The sequence below is a fragment of the Protopterus annectens genome, chromosome 7.part1, assembly GCF_019279795.1.
Source record: "Protopterus annectens isolate FY-2018-M chromosome 7.part1, PAN1.0, whole genome shotgun sequence".
Classification (NCBI taxonomy): Eukaryota; Metazoa; Chordata; order Ceratodontiformes; family Protopteridae; genus Protopterus; species Protopterus annectens.
In genome coordinates, this window is record NC_056740.1 from 355,765,452 (window position 1) to 355,790,583 (window position 25,132).

A 25,132-nucleotide genomic window follows, 5' to 3' on the forward strand; every position below is an offset into this window, starting at 1 on the left:
CAGGTTACTCACTCTAAAGACCTTAACCTGGTATGTGATATTAATAGAACCTACTGGAGGGACAGGTTTGTCACCCAGAGGTTACCACACCTTTGGAACAGACTCCCACTTCATGTCAAACAGAGCACCTCATTGTCCCTCTTCAAACACAATCTGGATGATTGGATGGGTAACCATAAAGTCACCCCCAGGGTTCCATCTGTGTCCCTCTTGGAAATGGGCATTAGGTACTGATCACGGAAATAAGGGTAGAACTTGGCTAGGTTTGTAAGAACCCTAGGGCCATTACCCTAGTATCTTACTATGAACCTATATATTTGAAAGAGCATGTAAACAGTATAATGTTGACTAAGAGCTCTGGGTACAGTTCCTGACTGCACAAGAAGGGATATCCAGTGCTCCACATGGATATTAGGAAACCCATGGTGAGCAGCCTAAATAAACCACCCCAGAGTCCACCAGTAACAGGGGAAGCCACTAGTTCAGGTACATGGCCAAGATCAAGAGTTAGATGTTTTAAATGTAACTAGTGGGGCCATGTATCATATAGATGTCCATGGAAGCAAAGTGGGGAACAAATAGATGGGGAGCCAGCAAGTAGGAATAACAGTATGTCAGTGCTAAGTTGCATGGAGACAACAGGGTACCAAACTATCACCAGAGTTTATATCATATCTTAGTGGATGGAAAACAGATCACTACTAAGAGAGACACAGCCTCTGACATAACCATTGTGAAGGCCACAGTGGTTAAAGAGGAGCAGTACTTCCTTGGGCAGCCCACTCCATTCAGAGCTTTTTGAGGGACAGAGTTTCAAATGCCTTTGGCCAGGGTTCACCTTGACTGGGAGGGTGGAAAAGGAAGCAAGCAAGTAGGTGTGTTTGAGGATATACCTGCAGATGTCTTGATAGGGAATGATTTTGATAATGCGGAACCTTGTGTGCATGCAGTTACATGCAGTCAGGCTTAGAGACAGGCATGTGAGTCTGATAGCCTGGGAGAGACCCAGACAGACCACCCACCTGAAGCCAGGGCTGGTGAGGTGGCTATTTCAAGGAGGGAGCTACCCTGTAGCAGTGAGCCTGAAGGTGAGCCACAGCTGCTGGTAGGTACTGATGTTCCCTGGGACAGAGTGACTGCAAGGGCAGAGGTGAGTGGTATTATCCTGGCTGACAGTGAGGCACCACTGTCAGAAGATACCAGGCTTCCTTTGAAAAGGGAGCTGGGAAGGGTCACAAAGATAGAGGTGAGGTAGGCTCAGCTATCGGTCCCTACACTAAGAGGCTTGTGGGAGGTAGCTAGGGAGCACTTGATCCTCAAGAAAAAGGGGAATCTGTATACTGGAACAAAGGGTTACTGTATAGAGACTGGACCCCTGAGGGAGGGGTAGACAGTGAGGTAATACAGCAGTTGGTAGTGCCCAGAGCCTACCATCTGGAAATTCTAGCTATGGGTCATGACATTCCTTTTTCAGGTCATATGGGCATAAGACATACCAAGAGGCATATTATGCAGAACTTTTATGGGCCCAGGATTGCCAGGGATGTAACAGGATACTACAGGATCTATGAGCAGTGCAAAAAGTACACAAGGCAAGGAGACAAGATCAAGTCTCCTTTGATGCCTTGAGGAGCCATTTCAGAGGGTAGTTATGGATATTATGGGGCCTCTGAGTACCCCAAGTTCCACAAGGAAGAAGTATATCCTGGTGGTAGTAGATTATGCTACCAGATACCCTGAGACATTGGGTCTGTTCTCCATTGAGGTAGAAAAGGTGGCAAATGTTTTGTTAGATATTTTCAGCAGACTAGGTTTCCTGAGGGAAATACTTACTGATAGAGGTGCCAATTTCATGTCAGACTGGCTGGGAGCACTGTATGGTGAAGCACCTAAAGACTACCCCCTACCACCTCCAGTCTAATGGTCTTGTGGAGAGGTTAAATTCTACACTAAAGACCATGGTATGGGCATTTCAGATCAGTTTTAGAGAGAGTGGGACAAATATTTACCCTATCTGCGTACAGAGAGATACCCCATGAATCCACAGGTTTTTCACCCTTATAGTTGTTGCATGGGGACAGGGTGAGGGGGACCTTCTGATTTGATTTATGACAAGTGGGAGGGTGAGTATGAATCCCACAATGAGTCTGTTGTGGCATATTTCCTAAACCTCAGGACAAGGGTTAAGGAGCTCATGAACTTGGCCCAGGAGAACTTGGCAGGAGTCCAACAGCAGAAAAAGGTCTGGTGTGACAGGAATGCTCGAGCCCAAGAGTATGCTGTGGGACAGCAGGTTATGGTTCTCATTCCTGTCAGATACAATAAGCTGCAGGCAGCATGGGAGGGACCCTTCAAAATGGTAAGGGAGGACAGTGATATTAACTACATGGTAGAACTGCTAGGCAGGAGGCAGGGGCACACATTATACCATGTTATCATGATGAAACCTTACCATGATAGGGAGGCCCTGGTCCTGAGTATTTGCAGTGGATGGCAAGAGGAGTCTGATGGGGATCTGGTAACTGATCACCTCAGTGAGGCTCACACTGACACCTTAGTGGAAGGGATAGCAATGTCCCAGAAGCTATCCCCTACCCAGGTTCAAGAAATCCGAGTAGTGTTACAGGAGTTTGAGGGCATGTTCACTGGGAAACTTGGGTATACCCACCTGGTGCAGCACCCTGTGGATACAGGACCCAAAAGGCCTATCAAGTAGGCCCCTTACAGGGTGCCTGAGCGAGTTAGACAGACTCTGAAGGAGGAGCTGCAGGAAATGTTGGTGCTGGGAGTAATCCAGGAGTCCAGCAGTCCCTGGGCCTCCCCAGTGGTGCTGCTACCAAAGATAGATGGCAGCACTAGGTTCTGTGTGTAATAATAGTCACACAGAGTCAGATGCTTACCCCATGCCTATGACAGATGAAGCCTTAGAGCAGCTGGGTGAGGCTAAGTATCTGACTTGATTGAGAACCAGAGTCAGATGACCAGATGTGTGTGATATTCTGTAATTGAGGACTAAAATGATATTTTAATACCAGATGCGATCGAAGTCTCAGAGCAGTCTGTTTTTGTAACCTCACTTAGAAGGATCACTCACCTACTTCATCATGCCTTGCTTTAGTAAGTAACCAGGGAATAATAATTCTTTAGATCAATCAGGAAAAAATAGTGAGATTAGTTAAGTGCTGTTTTTCTGTATATGTGTGAATTGAATCTGTTCATCTCTGTTATTTTAATATTTCCTGTGATTGAAACTCTGGTGTTTATTGCAAATATTTAGTATTTTCATGTTCTTTTATTATTTATTATTAAATATATTTAAACTTCTCATTGTTGTCAGTCCTTTAGAGAATATTTTAACCTTTGAGAGTACTTATATTTATTTTGTGACTCTGTGGCCACTCCTGAGAACCTTGCTGCATTGTTCAAACACTACCATTTGTATGAATATTAATTCACTCAGTATAATTGGCTACCCTTGTAAGAGCCTTAGAGTAGCTGGCTTTGGAGTGTCTGGTGGCAGTTTGGGCATAGAGGGGCATAGCTAGTAAATCTGTGCCACCTTTTCCCAGGTGTGTGTGTGTGTGCGTGTGTGTGTGTCTGTGTGTGTGTGTGTGTGTGTGTGTGTGTGTGTGTGTGTGTGTGTGTGTGTGTGTGTGTGTGTGTGTGTGTGTGTGTGTGTGTATTTGTGTGTGTCTGTGTGAAAATCAAATCTCAAAGAGTGTGTGTGTCAGCTACTTGAAGCAGGGACACGGAGCACTGGTTTCACAGAGAGAGTGGTGGAGAACTTGGCTTGGACACTCTGCTGAGGACTCAGCTCTACAGCTGTGCCAGTGGGGAGTCTTACTGAGGGTCTGGAGAGAGAGAGAGAGAGAGAGGGAAACCTAGCCCCCTGACTCAGTATGTTCCCTGTGTGCTCTTAAGGGAAATTGTGCTTGTTGCAGAGAGCTGCATCTGGAAGTACTGTGTGTATCCATCTTTGCTGCAAGTGAATGTCCCTCACCAGTGTCAGTGGTGAGGATTCAGGCTCCTTAATTACTGGCCCAGAGGAGGGGATGTCACACATTATATCTAAACTACATCAGTATTGTAATCAAATATCAGTTACACAAATGCAACGTGTTTAAAAAACCTACAAAATAAGACTATAAAACATAAAACCTACTAAACTGACATATGTTACTACAGGACATTTATACATAAGTATCACAGTTTCATAAATATCAGTTGTATAACAAAAATCTGTAATGGATAAATAAAACAAATCTTAAACCCTGGCATGTGCTTTAACTAATGAAGTTGAGAATGTGTTAAGCTAAGATGGAAAAAAGTATATGCATAAAATAAAGTAAAAGAATGAAAAAAGTGGTAGCTCATATTTCTCACTTTATGGCAATTGCATTGGGCAGCTTTTTGCAGATGTGATTTAAATTTAGAATATAAGTGGTATAGAAGTTGAAGATTTTAAGGTTACCAGTAATGTTTCCCCTTCTCCAGTATTTAATATAGCTACTGTCACTGTCTCAAAAAGATTTTTACAGCTTTTAATAAAAACTCTACAGTAAAACAATGTTCTTTATCGATTTTGAAACGTACCATACTTAATTAGCTTAAACTGTAGTAACGAACAAAATATACAGTGTATGCCCATACATCTCGACCTCTTAGTACAAGAAATCTGGACAAAGCCTAACAAAATGGGAGGACAAAGGAACAAAAATAGGGACATATTTTAAATATTATTCTTATAAACTTAGAAAGTTGCTAGAATAACAGGGTTTGTTTTAACATACATTTTCTGAATGGCTTGAAGTCTGAAACTCAAATGTATACCATTATTTACTGACTTCAATCTTCAGATCATCCCACCGATTTCCCAGAAAACCACAAATTTTATGAGGAACAGACCAAAAAATATGAGACAAAAATCTGGACATTCTGTGAAAATCTGGACAGTTGAAAGGTATGTGTATACCCATTAACAGTACATAAATGTCCCTGAGTGTCTAAAATATACTTAGTAATATGTATGTAATGTTGTTTAAACAAATGCACAAAAATGAAAAGAAAGGTCACTGCTAAACTACTAAAATTAGATATTATGTGAATTCTTTTCATCTATATACTGCACAGCTTGCTAGTATCTGTGCAATTTGTAGTTCTTCAGTGATTCCCTAGATGGCAGCAATGACCATACCATCTCTCTCTACTTCACAATATTGTTTTGAGACTGTATGTGTGTGTCCAAGCTCATTTCATTGTATCAACTGCCATGGCTTTCTTCTTCTTTGTTACTAATATTGACTATTTTATTTGTTTAACAAAGTAAACTAAGTACATGTGCTTCTTTTCAGGGACAGACCAAGACCATTAGTCTGGTTAAGCAACTTTTATAGCGCTGCACAGTATGGAAATATATATTGCAAGAATCAGACTAAGGTCTGCAGGTTTAATGCTGTTATCCTAACGGCAGATAGCTTGAGAACCTTATGTAGAATGCATAAATCTCAAATAATTTTCCTTTAACTTCATTTCAAATAACCAATGCCCTCAGACAATGCTAGGTCATTTCCTTAACTGCATAAAGTTGCTGGCTGATTTTACTTCTTAAACAACTCCTAGAACAGTTTTCCCACATGAATAGGGCTAAGTTTTCCTTCTATTTTGAGCAGATTATATGTTTTAACAGCTTTATCATTTCATATTTAACAGCTTTTGAGATTTTTCCTTGAAATCACCAAAATTGCTGATAGATGTAATAAGCTTTGATTATGAAGATTAACTTCATTTTGAGTTACAAATATTATTTCACAACTTAACTTGCTTGCATTATGTCTAATATATGGATTTCTAATATATTGTTCATATATTCTATTGTTTGCCACTGATTTCTTATTTCTCTACTGCTTCCCTTTATTTTTAAGTGTGAGCACTGCAAGCATTTTGAATGTTCTAGTATTTCTGCAGTTTTAGCAAACTTTATTCTGAAGGAAATACCTCATGTATTACTACCCTGTCTGTCAAATCTATAACATTCTTCAGATGTACAGAGTCATCTAATGTATCACATCAGATACATACAAACTGGATTCATCCTTGTATTTATTTGGTAGATTTAATGCATTATAGTCATTGTTTCTATTGCTATTTCTCTTTGTACTACCTTGTTGAAAGTCTGGTCAACATTTGAAATTATGTTTTGTATATGCTCATTTTAAGTCCACAGACAAATCTATTTTTTTAATATAACATAGCAAACATAATGTAACATATCATAACACAGTACAAATCACAAGAGTGCAAACCATGTTATGCCTTACAAATTTCAGTAGAAGGAAACTTTGTCCCTCATTCTTAATTCCAACAAAAGCCTAAAAAGAGTCTTAGGCTACTGGCATTTCCAATGTTTTCAGCAAGGATGTTGTAAGCAGTAACACCTGTTTGACTAAGCCATTTTTTTAAAACTTTTTGTAATTCTGTATTCCTTCAACTTAGCTATTTACCTCTCAGATCAAAATAACATTTTAGAGGCTCGGTAGTTTCACCACTCATTGTCTTAAAAGTTAGAAATACTTATGATCATGAAAATGACATTCAAATAACTTCTTTGTTTTTATCACATGCACGCTGATATTTTTTATTAAGCCTTAAATTATTAGTCATCTCCAAGGACATATATGATAAATGAAGTTGCATAGTTCGACTTCCATGATGGTTGCACACTGATCAACAGCTTAACTTCAGTTTTCCCAGTGTAAAATAGAAATTGAGAAACAACATCCAGAGATATTGTCAGCCTGAGTAAAATTCATTTACTGGCTAGTAGGTACACTGCCTGTATTCTAGTAAAGAAGAAACTAAGAAAGTCAACTAGAAAGGTATAGAGAAAACACTGACTGGAAAGAATTCTGCAGCTGTTCAGCAAAAATCAGTTCAGGCTCCAGCTTTGGTGCAAGACATGGCTTCCAGTAATCTAGAGAGAAAAAATATGTGAAATGCGCTCAGAGCTGATTACAATAAATTAAAAGCTGAAGGAGTACATCAACTCAAATTAAAAAGGTTGGAAAAATAGAAGAAGCTTTACACAGATATACAAATGATCTGATAAAACTGCAAAAATCAGAGATTGAAATGAAGAAAAGGCTGGCTGAGTATGAGGCTGCTCAAGAAGAGATATTGCAAAAAGTGGTAGAATTGGAGGACAGAGTAAGTAGGGAAAAATCTAAGATTTTCTGCTATGCCAGAGAAACTAGAAGGAACACACTGCATTCATTTTATGAAGGCACAAATAAGCAGCTGCACTGGTATTTCATACCAGGAACTGTTAACTGAAAGGGTACACCATGTGTATGCTCCAAATCTGGTCATGAGAAAGCAGACAAGACCTTTATTACTAAAGATGCAAACCTACCCACAAAAAGTTGATTCTGACAAAACTGTGACAAAAGGGAAAAGTATTAAAAGTTAGAGACAGTATAGTGTTTATAAAATTGATTATTCACTGTACCCAAGCAGAAGAGAAATTAAATTATTCCAGTAATCAGGGATATCAAGTAGCAGGTGTGAGATTCAAGCTACTGGATCCAGCTGTCTTCAGACCTTTTTTCCTGGAGGAGCAAAGCCATTTTTAATGCAGAACAGCCTAAAGAGGAAATGCAAATGTTTGTCTAATAAAAAGTGAGCCATCAAGCAGAAGGGGACTCTGCTTTTCATTCTTCTGACAATAAAGCACACAGGGAGACTTTGCCAGTAAACCTTTTCCACTGTTCCAAAGTAAAATGCTTGACAGACAGCAAAAAAGCAAAAGATTTGACCAGAAAAATCAAGAGTACCTTGGAATTGAACTGGAATCTGGAGTTGGAAGATAAAGATGAGCAGGAAGAAGACCAGCAACACAGAAATTACTGAATATATGTGAGACTGCAAAGATGAATCACATTTATGAACTATGGCTATATAAGAATAAGTGGAAAGAGTAGGCTTTTGTTGACTTTGTTAAACTTGTGGGGGACTAAAAATCATTTACTTCACTATGTGTCAATGTTTGTAAGGACTCTGAGGAAAGTGGAAGATGGAAGGAAATGGTAACTGTAAGTAAAGCAATTTCTTTCTTAACTTTTCAAAATATAAATTGCATACTTTATAGTAAAGTATTCTCAGTTGTTCTTGTATGTGATAAAGTTACTAAAGTAAACTGATGGCTTACATTCTTCCTTGTCCCTTTCTTCTTTTTTGGTATTAAGACATGTAGGCATTACAGTGCAAAAAGAAAAGAAAAAATAGACAAAATCATGTTTAAATTACTATGCTGTAATCTTGGGTTGTTGGGGTGGGGGATGGGGTGTAAAAGTACACAGATCATAATATATGTAGAACTGATATGTTTTTCTTACCTTTTCATAGGTAAATGCATGGATTAAGACCCCTGGTTTAATCAAATAACAAATTTTAAGTGGAAACAAGTAAATATGAGAACACAAAATATAAGAAAAACTTTTTCTTTAGTAATAAATGCTTCAGGCTGCCTCAGAGGACTACCTTTTTCTTTTTTTCTCTTTCATTTCCATGGAGACAAGCTGATAATAGGGCAGTAAAAGACATAACACTTGTTATTTCAAGGCTAAAAGTTAATGATTTCTGAAAGCATACAAGTTGTTTTCACATCTTGGGGAATAAATATAAAAATATAAAAAAAGAACAGACACCAATTAGTGTAAGTAGAAGCACAAGCAATAATGTGTCTTAGAATGGATAACCTCAATTTCAGATTAATAAGGGCCTGTGTTGGCTGCTGTCTATTTGGCACAAATGTTTCTATTAGGAGGGTTAAACCTAATTATATGAAGATGTACATTGTTATCTGTGTCTGTATTAAGTTACTAGCTTATGGGGATGTTCTGGGAGTGTGTGTTTTTATGTTTTCTAAAACAAAATGTCTTGTAAAATGTGACATAGGTTCTAATGATGATGATTAAAATGTATAAAGGATTACACTGCCAAACTTTAATGGCTGCATGTATCACAAAAGCTGGAAACAGACATTTAAAAAAGCCTCCATATATAATAGGTGGGAATAATGACATCTTATCATAATGGCATCACTTTCCATATTATCTTGGAATGTGAATAATATCCAAAGTGTAGACAAAAAGGAAATAATACTTAATTATATTAAGAAATGCAGAATGAAAATAGTAATGCTACCGGAGACACTTTTGGAAAGAACTGAGCATGTGAATTTGATAAAGAATATCAGGGACGAAGGAAAAGAGGAGTACTTATATTAATTGCTAGAGGAGCGTCAGTAGTGATAGAAGAGGAAAAAAGATAATAAATGAAGATTTTCAGTAGTAATAGGCTGCTGGCAAAGTTTGAGGATTACTCTGGCATATATTTATATTCCACCTAAAATGGCTATTAAGGAGCTTAAAACATTTTCGGTGAAATAATCAGTTTTCAGCAGAGAATATTAATTATAGGTGAGGAGTGGAATTTGATTTGCAACAGTGAGGATATATTTGGGGCCTAGAAGGGAAAATTTAATAAATGACTGTAGCTGGTTCAAGAAATTTATGAAAATATTTGATATGGAAGTGACTTCAGTAGCAGGAATTCATTGAGAATTTACATTTTATTCACCAAAGTACAATAAATGGGCTAGACTAGACAGAATTTATACAGAATATGTGCATTTAATTTTGAACTTTGACTGACATGCAATAACTATTTCAGATCATGCACCAATAATGAATACAATAAAATGCAATGTAATGAAGTAAAGATGAGACACTGGCACTTCCCCCACCTCCCTGTTAAAAAGAGATTAATTTAAAGAAATAGTAGTGGAAATTATCTAGGCGTTATTAGGGAAGATAGAAATTACTCCAGAAGTTACAGCTAGGGAGTGGGATAAAATGAAATTGGAGTTTATAAATAGGATGGAAATAAAAGAAAAAGATCTGGTTAAGAAGTAACAAGAATTATCTAGTGGGCTTATAAAGGTTAAAGTATTACAAAATAAGGGTAATCTCACAGAACACGATGAGGCACAATTTCAAAGTGCTAAAGAGAAAATAAGGGATTAGCTGGATAATATCCATGAGTTTAGAAAGACTGCTGTTAAGCAACTGTTTTTTTGATAAATCCAGAGCAGGAAAACTTGTTGACTCAAATAACAGAAAGTTGAAAGGGTTATTGCCAAACTTATGGAACCTATAACAAGAAAAATAACCAGAGCTCCTACAGAGGTATTACAGATATTTTAGAAAATTTTATGAAAATTTTTAAAAAGCAGAGAAGTGGGGAAATTAAGAAAAAGACCAAACAGAAATATTTATGGAAGATTTAAATATGCCAAGGAGAGAGATAGATAAGGCTGAACAACTAACAGCTAAGATAGGAGGAAATTAGATAAAAATGGTGATGTATAACTAATCTACAAGAAAGTCACCAGAAATAGATGGTATTCTTGTGGATGTTTGGAAGCGAGGAGGGAAGAAAGTAATAAAGATGGTGCAGTGGTGCAGCAGATGGCATTGTCACCTCACAGCAAAAGGTTCTCTGGTTCGATTCTCAGTTGAGGTGCCTTCTGTGTGGAGTCTGCATGTCCTCCCTGCATTCATGTGGGTTTCCTCTTTGTGCTCAGGTTTCCTCCCACATTCCAAGAATGTACATCTGGAGCATTCCTTCCTGGGCCTCTGCTGAAAATAGGCTTTGTCACAGTTGGACTTTACCAGTAAACAAATGTTAAATAAATGAGTAAATAAAAAGATCTGGAAGGTTTTGTAAAGCTGTGATGGCTGTAATACATAAAGACCCATCTAATCCAGCTTCATATAGGCCTATTTCAATTTAAACCATTATTATAAAGTGTTTTTGTCTATAATGGCTAAAGGAATGGCAAAGGAGGTGCATTCTGAGACAGTTACATTTTTTTTTGCAGTGTAAAATTAATGAAGATAAAACAAAGGCCAAAGCTATAAACTATGTACCACGTGTGAATTGGCTCAGCATTACCCGTATTTATGGGGATATAATGAAATGAAGTATTTAGGAGTATGGATCAAAACAGATTATGTTATGGTAGCTAAAGGTATATGAGAATAGACTAAACAATAGATAAAACAAAAACTGAGAAACTGGAAACTCATGCCTATGGGTATGGATAGCAAGATACAAGCTGTAAAATGTATTTATTCCCTTTAGTTTTATACACAGGTCAAGCATATTTTTATTAACTGGAGAATTTGTGAATATTAATTAATAAAAGGTTGAAGGGTTTTATTTGTGGGGGGGAGTGCAACAGTCAAGTGGGATAAGCTGATCCTCCCAATATAACAAGGATGTTTAGGATTACCTGACTTAAAGGGATATTTCAGAGAAACACAATTAAGGCCATTGTAAGTAACACAAGCAGAAAGCTACAATTCAAGTAGAAAGGGATGATAATGAAGCGGGGGGGGGGTAATTAAAAAAATAAGGAAAGAATGGGATTTTGGATGCAGGTCTTTAAGGAAAATAACAAGTCATACAGAGTAGAATATTATATTCATAAAGTAGCAAAAAATGTACTACAAACTAAGTCACTATGGGAGTGAAGAAAGGAGATTCTGCAATTAAGGGTATAGATAATAGGCAATAGGGACTGGAATTTATTGGGGGAAGTTGGCAAAGGAAACAAGGTATTTGGAACAAATAGAGAGGAAAAGATAATAGAATGAGAAGAGGCCAAGAAGACATTTGGATTGCAGGCTAATGATTGCCTTCCCTGTCAAGGACTGATATCAGAGTATAGACATGGAGAAAGCGATAGGGGAATCCTAAATGGGAGACTTGTTCTGGATGAGATTTTAACTGAATCTAGAGCAGAAGCTGCTTAAAAAGGGATAACTAGTAGAGCATAAAGATATCGCACAATAAATATAGGAATCAATCAGAAGAGGTCAGAAAAGATTGGGAAGAGAGATTGGATATGCAATCCCCAAAGAAACAATGAGAGGGCATATGCATGGCTCCCAAATATGCAGCAATAGCTAGAAGATTTATGATTTTTACCTGGAAGTGTTTGCATAGATACTTTTATACCCGAAGCAGACTCCAAAGAATTCTTCCTCAGACAGATGGCAAATGTTGGAGGTATAAGGGGAAAGAAGGAGGTATCTGGTAGCATATGTTATTGGAGTGTAATAAGTTGGCAGACTTTAAAAATTCCCTCAAGAGTAGACTGTCAGGAATACTGGGCGAGCAAATAAGTATAACTAAGGAAATTATTTTTTTTTTCAGCTGGGATGTCTGAGTTGATTTAACATAGTAAGGCCTTGTTAAGTTTAATTCTGGTGGCTGCCAAAAAAGCAATTACTAGAAAATGGAAATCAAAATCTAAACTGACTATACTTGGAGTAGTGAATATAGTAACAGAGAAGTAACAGAGAAGAACAGGAAGTGAGATCTTTAGAAAAGGGTAGGAGTAAATTACCCTGAAAAAAATGAAATTTGTGGGAACAATGCATGAAGAAAAATGTTTTCGAGAAGGAATGAAGCTTAAGAGAAAGCAGGAATTGAACAATGTATGTAATGTGGTTGTGATTATATGACAATATAAGTAATGCATAACATTTGTGAATGTGGACTTGTTAATATGGTTTGACTACGTTTATATAAATATAGGTTTGCCTGTGTTGCAAGTGATAATTTAATAAAGGTGTTTAAAAAAATCTACGGTTGCAGAGGTTTACTATCTCAGGAACTGGAAGAGGATTAGAGTAGGAGAACCTTCATATGATTTTTCATATGAGAAAGGATGTAGTCATGGTAGACTTTCTAATGTTCCATATGTTGTCTGGGAAATTTCAGCATCCAGGATAGGCAGAGAGAAAATGCACAGGAGCTCATTTGGAAGCTGGTCTTGAATAGAAGAATAAAAGGACATTAGGGACAAAATGTTCTTGACATATTGCTTGCTATTGTAAATGAGATAGCAAGGATTGAGATAAGTTAACCACTGGACAACAGCAGTCATGCCATAATGCAGTTCATAGTCCTTGAAGTGTTGCTGGAAATGGCACAAGGAAAGATGTCTTGGAATATGCAAAGATAAACTCCAGTCTGCTGTGAAGGTCAATAAAAAATAATATACAATGGTGGTAGGAAATGGAGACAATGAGAAAGGTATAGCTTTATATCAAGGAAGAATGAAGAAGAGCATGAAGGAATGAAGGGGTATATTAAGAGAATAAGGAAATATATATAGAGGAGATAAAAGGTCTGGCTAAAGGTGGGTTGGGAAGTGATAACTGAAAAGTAGAATGCATATTGAGGAATGAAAAGATTAAAGGATGAGGAAATGCCTCGGAAAGAGGACAGGAGATGCAGAGAACTAATCTAATCCTAGAGAAAAAGCTTGCAAATGAGTTAGGTTTGGGTAAAAGATATTATTTAGTTGAATTTGGGAATGACAGAGTCGGAGGACACTGGGATACTGAAAAGGAAAGGGGTTCAAGACTGCTAAAGATCAAGTCAGAAAATATTGACTGAATTTTTCATGTGATAGGGTATTGATGTGGGATGGTAAATGTATTATGGATGGATATAAACAGAGAGATGAGAAAGTAAAAAGCATAACTAATAGAGCTTCAGGTTGATAACTTGAAGGGTCCAGATGATGTGCCATCCAAGGTAACTTCCTTTTTTTGGATTATTCTTGTGACCTAACACAGTGATGATTGCAAACTGGAAAAATAAATTACTTCAGTGAAGAATACCCAACTTCCAAAGATGATTTACAAAAATATATACCTGGTGCAGTAGTATCCATCTCACTTTTAATGTCAGTAAATGTTACTTCATAAGACCTGGAAAAAAGTGACATAAATCACAATTATAAAATAAATGGTCAGATCATAAATGTGGCATCATAATTACAAGTCTAAGTAGAATGCTAGATGACAATTTACACTTGCAGCACATGAAAAAAAAATGCCAGTAAATTTAACTTCAAACATGAAAGCAAACTTTACTCTAAACATCCATTAAGTAAAAGTTGGCACCTCTGCTTAGAACTTTCAAGGTTAAAAGTTGTAACTGAAGTAATAAACTAAATATGTGTGTGTATACATACATACATATATATATATATATATATATATATATATATATATATATATACTGGAATACCAATGTATTACCAGTGTAAATAAGATAGAAATGAAGCAATTATTCAGAAAAAAATGACTGTGAAAAAATATAGGTTCAGAGGAGGTTACTAGGCTAATGGCCCTATGGCCTTTACAAGCCTACCAGTGTAATAACCCAAGTACCCTTATTGACCATAGTTAGATGGTCATTGTTAGCAGAATGATTCTGTGATCAGCATCAACTGCCCCTGTCCATGAGAGACATAGGTGCCACCCCAGAGGGTGAATTTACTGTCAAATCCAGTTGTCATGGTTGCACTTGAATAGTGTCATTGAGGAGCTCTGCTTCACATGGAGTGGGAGTTTATTCCAGAGGTGCAGCAATCACTGGGAGATATATCTGTCTCTTCAGCATGTTCTGTTACTGTCACAGGCTAGGTTGAGATCCCTGGAGTTCTTATCCCATTTGATTTGTGGATGTGCAGCATTTCCCTTAGGGCAGGGTCCAAGACTGCTCTGTAGGCCAGGTACACATTGCCTCAGTGGCCTGTATGATACACAGTACAGTGACAGGGCTTTTAGTCTTTCTGTGTATGTCATGTTTTGGAGGCTCTGGATTCTCTTGGTTAGAAACCTTTGTGGTTTCTCCACAAAAATACACCAAAAAGAAAGAAGAAAAGTAGATTATACATATTGTCTGCATAGTCCTATTAAGCCAAACTTGTAAGTGAAAGAGGCTACCAAGGTAAAATGCAAATCACTGTGGATTATATATAGCTTGTATGAACCTATAAGAGAAGCCTTGACGAGTGGATGGGTAACAGAAAGTACACCCCTGGGATCACTTCATTGGCTCTGATTAACAGAGGCTCAGTTAATTAATCAATGGGGAGGCGAAAGCTGACACACTCTGGCTAGGCTTATAAATGCCCTCGGCAGATAGCCTAGTACCTACCTACATATGAACCTAAATAAATGCAAATAAATACTGTTAAATTATAGACTATTACCTATACAAGTACGTATATAATAAATAAATATAGCTGTAAAAGAATATTAAAAGGATTACTGGAAATATAAATGAGATTGCAAAGGACCCAGTAAAATATAACTTTGGAAATAAAATATATCAATCCTGTTAAATATTACAAATTTATGTTATCAGACATGTAATTAAACTCAACCAAACTTCTATCCATTATGTGTGCGTGTGTTTATGGGATGTAGAAAATATCACTGTGTATTAGGTTAGGGAAATCAAGCTTTTTGATGACCAGTAGCCCATAAAGGTTTACAGGTCAACATATGAACATACATGTCAGTAGTTGCCCTTGCTGGACTACTGACTGAGCTGAGATAGTGTACTTAGAAAAAGGACTGATGCCACAGGACTTGAAAGCACTGTCAGCAGCTTCCTTGCACAAAGGCGGTCTAGGTAGGTTACAAAGAGTTACATGTCTGTTAAACTTGCTTCCTTTACAGAAGTTTGGGGAAACGATGTTGCAGAGCTGACTGATAGTAAAGTTTGTGAATGCGAATTGTTCCGATGACAGGCAGTAGAATGTCGAAACAGAAGTCTTATAAGTTCAGTTTGATGTGGATTTGTAACTGGGTCACCTCTGAGGTAGAAAAAAGAATCTCAGTGGATGGTGTTGCTCAGTAACACCCTTCACACTTTACCTCAGTGGGGAAGGGGAAGGAAAGTAAGGGGTATGGATGTAGAGTCCAAAATGGTAAGATGGAGACAAGACTGGTTGACCAAAATTAAGCTGATAGTGTCAGTTACCAGATAACTGTCTGGAGAAGAGCTACCGACTGATGGGGTGCTGTAGGACTTAGTTTAACCTTAAACCAGCCCTGTTTAGGAGAATGTGTGAGCTGTTATTCCGAGGCTGAAGAGCAAACTCAGAGTTTATTAATAAGATTGAAACTGATATAGTGGTCAAGGATGGAAAAGCCAGTCTTCGTTGAGACCTGGTGTTGTTACATGGTGGCTAGAAGTAAGACTTTAATGCAAGAAATTACAAGGCTATTATTTTAGCGGACAGAATGTAGGGAAATCACATATTCTTGGAGGGGTTTTCTTAAGAAAGGAAAAGAAGGAGACAGATATGTAGGATGTAAGCAGTTGGTTATATTATTATTAAGTACACATAGAACGTGTAGTGGCATAGGACAGCCAGACACTAGCTGCATAGCTTGGGATGTGAACTCATGCAATACTGGGGTCTTTCTGATATTGTATACAGCACTGCTAAGGCCTCATTGTAATATAATTGTATTTGATAACTAGGTTAGCATATTCATCCAAATGTATCAATTAGCCATGATCTAGGAACAAGGCAAAATGGACATTATGCAGTTATATACACAGGTTTAAGTGAATCACTTGGCTGCATAAATGCCTAAGCACAGGCAGTTCTTGGGAGAGTGCATGGTTAATTAGCATATGACTCTCCCCGGACTGCCTCATTAGCATCTAGCAAGGTCAAGGAGACAGCCTACCACAATGCTGTCTTCATGCAAAGCACCATGACAGGGCTGTCTGTGAATGCAGAAAGGCTATTGCAAGGTATGCACATCATGTAAACCTTGACGTACATTTTGTGGTAACGTTTCTGAATTCAGCCCTAAATGTTATTATTCATTCAAGTATTGGAGCATTGATACATTTCTATATATTTTTAAAGATGTTTATTAGTTGTCATATCAAAAAGAAAAAAAACATAAATGCAAACATTGTAAGTGTTTTTAGTAATTTCATGGTACAATTCATGGTATGGTTTGCACTTCTTATATAAGATTATAATGCAACCATTTTTACATAAAATCATTTTACTAACTAGTAAATAACTATTTACAATATGTACATGTTGTCCATAAATATAGTATTTATTCTAAATAATGTGGCACCATTGTTGTATATTTCCAAAACTGGTGTTATTTTTGGCCAGATTTTGAAAATTGTTTTTCAGTTAATTTTCTCAATTTGTTATTCCAATTTTTGTTATCATGGACCTCTGGAAGGGGCAATAGAAATTCTGTACATTTAGGACTGGTTTCTCTTAACTAGTTTCTTGTTTTTATTTTTCTTGCTGTAGATAATATTGTCTCAAACATGCAGTAATTATTAGCACTGACACCTGATGGTACCGGAATATTATATAAAATCATACTTTTTGTAAGCTTAAAATTATCTGTCCATTATGCCTGTCCAAATGCTTATATTTGCTCCTAGTAACTTTCACATGTTGTAGATCCACAAAAACACTTCCCAATCTGCATCAAAATTTTCTTTATAACTCCAACATATATAACTTTTTTTAATTCTAGCTATTTTTGTGAAGTATAAAATGTTGTATTTAAGAATGTCTCTGTATATATTCCCCCAAATAATAATGTTGTAGTACACTTAATGGATGTTAACATTAATGTTTTTATATTTTCTTTTAAAGTAAATTCCATTTTCTATTTTAGATATTTGTGTCCAATAATCATCTACTGAATAAGAATCTTGTTGTGTTATAATTTTATATAAATTAGATAATATAGATTTCTAATTATGTAGAAGGCAACTAATTTATGTACTATAATAATTTTGGGAATTCTTTAAAGGTTGATTCTGAAAAGTGTTGAGTTCCCTTAACATGTATCCTTTTATGGCTTGTACAGTTAATCAATTTCCCTTTGATATATTATGTTCTTCTGTTAGATTCTCAGTTGTTTTAACATTTACTCATTTCATACAGTTATATCAAGCCCAGAGAAAAATATATTTTCTCTCTGACATAACATTATGGATCAAATTCCAAAGGAGTTACTCTCAGTGTATTTCTACACTGATTCCAAGAGACCTGCTCTCAGTATAAGTGACCTACTTCAGTGTAAGACCTATCTATTAAACAGGCTTACTAAAGAGGCCCGATTCCAAAACACCTGCTCTCAGTGTAAGCTGTCAGTTACTCTGAGAGCAAGTCTTTTGGAACTGGGGCCTATGTTTTTATTTACTGTTTCTAATAAACATATATTCATCTCCAATGGAAGTTTAGTTGATAACCAACTTTTTAAGATAATATGTTTGTATATATAGCTTTTAATAGTCTTTACTGTATTTTGTAGATATTCTCAGTAAAAGTGATTGGTTATATTATAATAAAGGTAATCTGACATTAATAACCAAAACAAAACTTGTTTGATATCACTTCTTCATTTAACTAGGTTATTTTGGATTTATTAACATTGCACATCTGTAAATGTAGTATTTTTCCAAATTAGCCTCATATTTACTGTTTAGCCAATACAGAATACTGTTAAAACTAGGAGACATAACATAACTCCCAACATTGGTAAATCCTAGATCTCCATTATTCCATGTTTTAATATGGTTTTGAAAATAGTCTTGGTTTATTAGGATACCACAAGAAGCTTTCATTATTCTTTCTAGTTCTTAATCTGAGCTTTAGGGAGGAGTTAAAGGTATTGTTTGAAAAAATATAAGATTCTTGGTAATATAATTTTAATCAGTAATAAGAGTGAAATGTAAAAAGAAAAGTTTTTATTCGACTGTTTGCTATTTGATTTAGCTCCTGTATTGCTTTATTTATGTTTACTTCCATTCATTTTATATAGTTGATGTTAGATTGTTACATTACTGCTCGACAAATGCAAATTCCTTGAGTCCCAACTCCCCAAAACTTGATTCCCCAAAAATGCTGGCATTTCCATATAAAAGCAATGTCAGGTAATTGTGTAGGCACTAAGTGAAATTTCCAGGTGTTTTGCTCCTTTCCATCTTGTAGTGCATGGTGCTACCATGGAGTTGAATATATATACATATAGGTTCACTATGACTTCCGCGAACGGCATTGCTATAAACGTAGCATGGTCGAAATCACTGTTTTCAAGGATGAAAACATTGATCCAAGAGTCGTCAGTCCTGTAAAAGCAAATGACAGGCTGCAATCGATCATTTGCATCATGACATACTGATATATGCAGTCGCATAGGGTGCATCATGATTACGTTAGTATAAGAGTGGAAAAAACATGTAAGCTTCACATAGATGGGCGGCATATACTTCTGGTAACTAAAATGGATTATAAGGATTAACCCATAACTATTTAAAGTCATCAGCATGTCAGGGTATGTATTACCAGCTGCAGGGAAGGGTACTAAATAGAATATTATATGCAAATATTAAAAATACACTTTAACTTTCGTCTCAATAGGAACAGTGGTGTGCATGAAGAGGCAGGATTTGTGCCTGGAGTTACTGGCAAAGTGTACGGTACAGTCCTCAGTCAGAAAGGGAAGAGCATGTTGTGCATGGATGGCTATCAGTATATTCAAGAGAAAACAGTGCATAATAGAACTTATTGGTGCTGTTGTAAAAAATGTAAAGATAAGTGTAGAGGGAGATGTGTTACTGACCGTGCAGGAGATGGACACAGGCTAGAGAAAAGTACAGCACATTTCCATGTCCCTGATAGTCTAAAAAGTGAGATATATAAGGTGAGAGACAGTATTAAGAGGAGGGCAGAGATGTCTATTGAAGACCCATGTAAAGTTGTCTCTGAAATACTATCAGAAACCCCCACGGATGTTGTAAATGCGTTACCTAATACATCTGCTTTGAAACAGTCAGTAAATAGAGTAAGGCAATGTAAAAACTAGAACATGTTCACTGATATACACACATTAGCTGACTTGACCACTGACCATTTTCCTATTAAAAATGGTACATGCATTGCTGAACATACTGGAGAGGCCTACCCAGCTGGTAATTGTGATGTAATCACCACACAGAATAACCTGCAGATGCTGAGTACTTCTGAGTATATATTAGTAGATGGAACCTTCCCCATAAGTACAACCAAGTGTAAATAGATTTATTGTATTCATTGCAAGTTGGAGGAAGCAGGTATGAGTAAAGTCTATGGTATACGGTATTTTACTGTCAAAGTCTGAGGACTGTTGTAATACCTTTTGGAGCTGTGTAATCACTTTATGTGTCCATTATGATTTGGTTCTAAATCCAAAAATGGTAGTCAGTGACTTTGAGAAGGGAGCGGTGAATGCCATCCAAGCACATTTCCCCAGTAGTGTGGCCAAAGAATGCTGGTTTCATCTGTGCCAGATAATCTGGAGGCAAATTCAGAAGTTACATCTTGCATCTGATTTTGGTAGTGGTATTTCTTTTTCTCTCCTGTGTAAGCAAATACCTGCTTTGGCATTTATTAACTCTGACAATGTAGTGGATACCTTGACTGAGATTGAGGGGGATATGCCTGATAATGCCAAACCTTTATGTAGATTCTTTCAGGAGAATCATGTGTTGGGCAGACTCCGCAGGTATGGTATGTGTTGTACCACTTCCAAACGATTACCTTCACTATTTGATGTTAGTTTCTGGAACCAATGGGACACCTGCACACTTGGTTATCCCAGATGCCAGAATGCAGTGGAGGGATCTCATCGTTGTTTGCGATAGTCTGCTGGGGAAACCAAGGTTGTACATGTTGGATGTCCTGCATACTATATAGTTGGAGCAGAACAGGGTTGAGGACATTAAAAGCAGAATGTTGGCATACATTCCTCCATCACCTAATAGACGCAGACTTACTGATAAAAAGGCTGCCTTTAATAGGTTATTAGCCAGAAGGGATGAATTGAGTGTTCAGCTGGTAGCACAGCACTGCTGTTTTTAAAGCACTTATTATAGTCTTCTCATGTTCCTCGACAATGTTTGGAATTTATCAGTGTCATTATGTTACGTCTGAGCACATTTCTTTATTATTGGTGATTGACTGGTAATAATATTGTCTGCATGAGTCACAGAGTTTCAGCACGGTATGTGCACAGTGGTATTTTGCATTGCATTTAAAAAAAGAAAAAAAACATGTTGTATTTCACATTTCCAACCACACTGCTTTAAACCTTGATGTTGAATAATATCTCAGGATTTGCGCAGCATCGGTGTTTGATTTCCTGTTGCTGTACTGTATAAATTCACTGTTAATGGACTTGAATACTGCAGAGTGATGTCTAAATCAGCCCATCAACACAGGATCACGGACGGAAGAGGGGAATGTCAAAATGTCAAATTCGCATCTTCGTAGTTACTATTTTCAACATTCTGCCCTTCTGTATTTGTGAAATTCAACATTCTTTTTCAATTTTTAAATCTTTCGACTGAACCCCATTTAACCATACCATAGTAAACCTGCATATATATATATATATATATATATATATATATATATATATATATATATATATATGTGTATATGAGAGCAATCCATATAATTAATAAAAGTCATTTGATCACTTATGTAGTGCTAAGTCCATGTGCAAGATTGCAAGATTGTGCACAGCAGGGAGAATGGAATTTGCCCCTTCCCCTCTGTAGAGCGATCTTGGAACTGGTATATATATATATATATATATATATATATATATATATATATATATATATATATATATATATATGTATACATATATAATTAGTGGGGGGTGGTTTTGTTGTTTCATTGTTTCTGGCTTTCAGTCTTTCGGGACTGATTGTTAGCCACTCAACGTTTGTGTAATTTGATGTACAGTGTTTTCATGCAGTTCTTTTTGGTGGGTTGAGATTTGGGGAGTTGAGACTCAATGAATTTGTGTTTGTCCACTCATAGTGGAAGCAATGTTTCAGTTACTCCTAAATAATTTATTTTTCATTAATAAAACCAATGTAGTAATGCTAGTAAATGCATGAAACACAAAATATGACAACCACAAGTTCAAATATCAGAAATAAATCCACCCAAACAGCTATGAAATACTCCAATTTAATGTTAAGCACTTTTGTCTTAATACACAGACTTCATCAGAACAAGTTTCACTAAATCCTAGCGGATCTTCAGGTATCAGGTGTCAGATTTAATTTTTCATTTTTATTCTATCAAAGTATATAGAAGTAGCATCTTATAATTCACATTTATCAGTGTGATTGGATGATAAGATGTATTATAATAATAATTGTTGTTAGTATGGAATATCTCCAGAATCTTGGAATATCATTTTATCTTCAGCATTAATGAATATATGTGTTTTTAATTACACAACTTTAGTTGAAAATAACTTACAGACTTTTAGAATTAATCCATTGACCACTGAAACTTTCTTTTCTTTTTATTTCTTTATTTGCTGCATAACTTCCTCTCTGCGAATTTCTCTTGTTAATAGGTCTTTAGCATACTCTGATAACTTATTATGTATATTACTGTCCAAAATGGAGTATATTTGTTTATTTGCTGCATTTCATTTATTTCATTGATAAATATTTTATAAACCTCTATAGTGGCTACTTTATTTGCTAAATACTTAATAGTTCTTACCTGGTTTAATTTATTTCATATTTTTGACTTATTGACAAGCGTGTTTATTCATCTGAGACTGATATTATATGAAGTTTTCCATTTCTCCAATATTATTCCCTTTTTATGATCAACTATTTATATTTATTTGTGGCATTCACAATATTCTCCTTTTTTGCACTTTCTTTTGCAATATCTATTTTTTGTTTTATGTCTGTCAACTCATTGTCCAGTTCTTTGTATATGTTTCATATCTGATGTACAAATTTTAAATACATAAAAAAATGTTAAAGTATCCCTGAGTGTATTTCTACTAATACATTCTTTGTCATTAAATTAATATATATATAGAGATATATATATATATATATATATATATATATATATATATATATATATATATATATATATATATATATATATATATATATATATATATATATATATATATATATATATATATATATACATATATATATATATATATATATATATATATATATATATGGTTTACTATTGAATGTGCGAATGCACTTCGTTCGAACGGCGACCTCATCGATGTGTTTGCGCGAACTGAAACTGCGAAAACTGTTTGCTAGCGAACCGAAACCATGCAAACTTCGACAATCGACATTACTGGCTGCGCAACACCTCCACACCCATGCTACCATGGGTCGGATAGGGGCGAGGTTTTGCCGTTCGCACATCTGGGAGTCGGTGTAGTGGCGATCGCAGTTCCGCGTTCATGCAAGACGAGTCGCACATGGCGGGATCGACATTTCAATAGTAAACCTATATATATATATATGTGTGTGTATGTGTGTGTGTATCTTCTGAAAGCCATTGTTAAATAAATGCTGGTGTTCTATACTATATTGGTAGCTTATTATTACTTAATGTTAATGTTGATGTTAAATTATGATCTGATATGGGTAATGTTGTTATTCTAAAGTTAATAACCTTTTCGTTTAGGTCCATATACATCAATATTCTGTATGTTGAAGTCTATACACCAAAGACATATGGATAATGAGTGAATTTTAAAGAATTTTCTTATTTTTTTCTGTTCAAATCTATTAATTTAACTGAGTCTATCCATTTTTTTAAAACTTTAGCTGTAGCAGAGATTTTGGGAGATTTGAAATGCTTCTATATTTTGAGGAGAAATGTGTATGTTTTCCATGATTTGTTGTAAAAGGATATTGTGAAATATCTTTGTGCAGATGGGGTTTTCTTCTGGTTTCCAAGGACCTTCCTTGTTGGATCCTATATGCATATGACATGAGACTTTTGTTCTTTTACTCTGTGACAATATTCATTGATTTGTTCACACAGTTCTTTTCCTCTGTGCTTTTTTCACAGGATCGGATTTACAAAAAATATGTAATGCATTTACTGTAAGAATAAACAGAAGGCCCATAATTCTATTATCAGGTGTGATTTTTTTTCTGGCTCGTTTATAAAATAAAGACTGTCTCTCTTTCTGTCACACAGACATGCACATGGGTGCACACACACACACACACACACACACACACACACACACACACACACACACACACACACACACACACAATCTTTAGATTAATTTACTGTGAAGAAGAATATGTCCAGTATATAAAATATGGTAACAAACAGGTACACACCATTTCTTATGGGACACTGTATGAGAGTCAGTAAAGCCTGAGCTTAACTGCATGGGGGATTTGCTGCTAAGCTCAAGTACAAATGGTTGATCAAAATTCAGATAGTGATGGGCACTGAGTATAAACAGGTTGCAACTCAGTTCAGCTTTACTGCATTTTGTTCCATCTATTTTCCCACTTCATAATTCACAAAACTTGAGACATTACTAATCTGCAGAGGAGGCAGTTCACTGACTCTGTATCATTCCAAAAATCGCAATGCATCCTGCAAGTATTAAACCCGTTTTCTTCAAAGTACAGAGAATAGGTATGTTTCGTTACTATGATTTTGTTGCTGTAATGAAGATAATACAGCAGTCTGCAGTTTTCAAACTCTCTTGGAATAATTAGTTGCCCAGCCATATGCCAAGCTTGGCTGCCTATTGAAATATTGGCACTTGTAATGGTGAGTGCCAGCAGACATGATCACTTATATGTACCAACTGTAAGACTGCCATTACTTAGAGAAAAGGGAATATTCTGAGAAATGACCATCTCAGACTTGGTGTATACAAATCGATTTTTTTCAGCCATTCAATCTCTGAATTTTGGGACATGCTCATGTGGGTCCTGACAGTTCACATGGTTATTGCCAAGCTCTCTAGGAGGCTGGACCCAACCCCGGCATTATTGTGGTGGTCCTGTATCTTAATGCGGTGTGACAAGCCTACTGATTATTCATGAGTGCTCCAAATAAAGCTCTCTTTTTGAATCACTGGAACACGCTGAGCTGAAACTGCACAGCTTGACACAGTATAAAGATGATTTGCTTGACACCCCCCCCCCAAAGTCCCATCCCTGCATTAATACCCTATAATTTTAAGTACCAACCAAAAAAAAACGAAAAACTGTTGTAAATACGAAAAAATAGCACAGGAACAAAGACAGCATCCACAAACGAATGTTTAATAAAATGAATGTTCTTTAAAAACCAACGGCGCAGTGGAACAATGTCCACAAT

At 36.3% G+C, this 25,132-nt stretch overlaps 1 protein-coding gene across 3 annotated transcripts in view; it reads left to right on the plus strand.

The window, feature by feature from the left end:
- The window catches only part of FLNB (filamin B), a 4,683,119-nt gene that overhangs the window by 81,663 nt on the left and 4,576,324 nt on the right, over positions 1 to 25,132 (plus strand). The window lies entirely within an intron of this gene.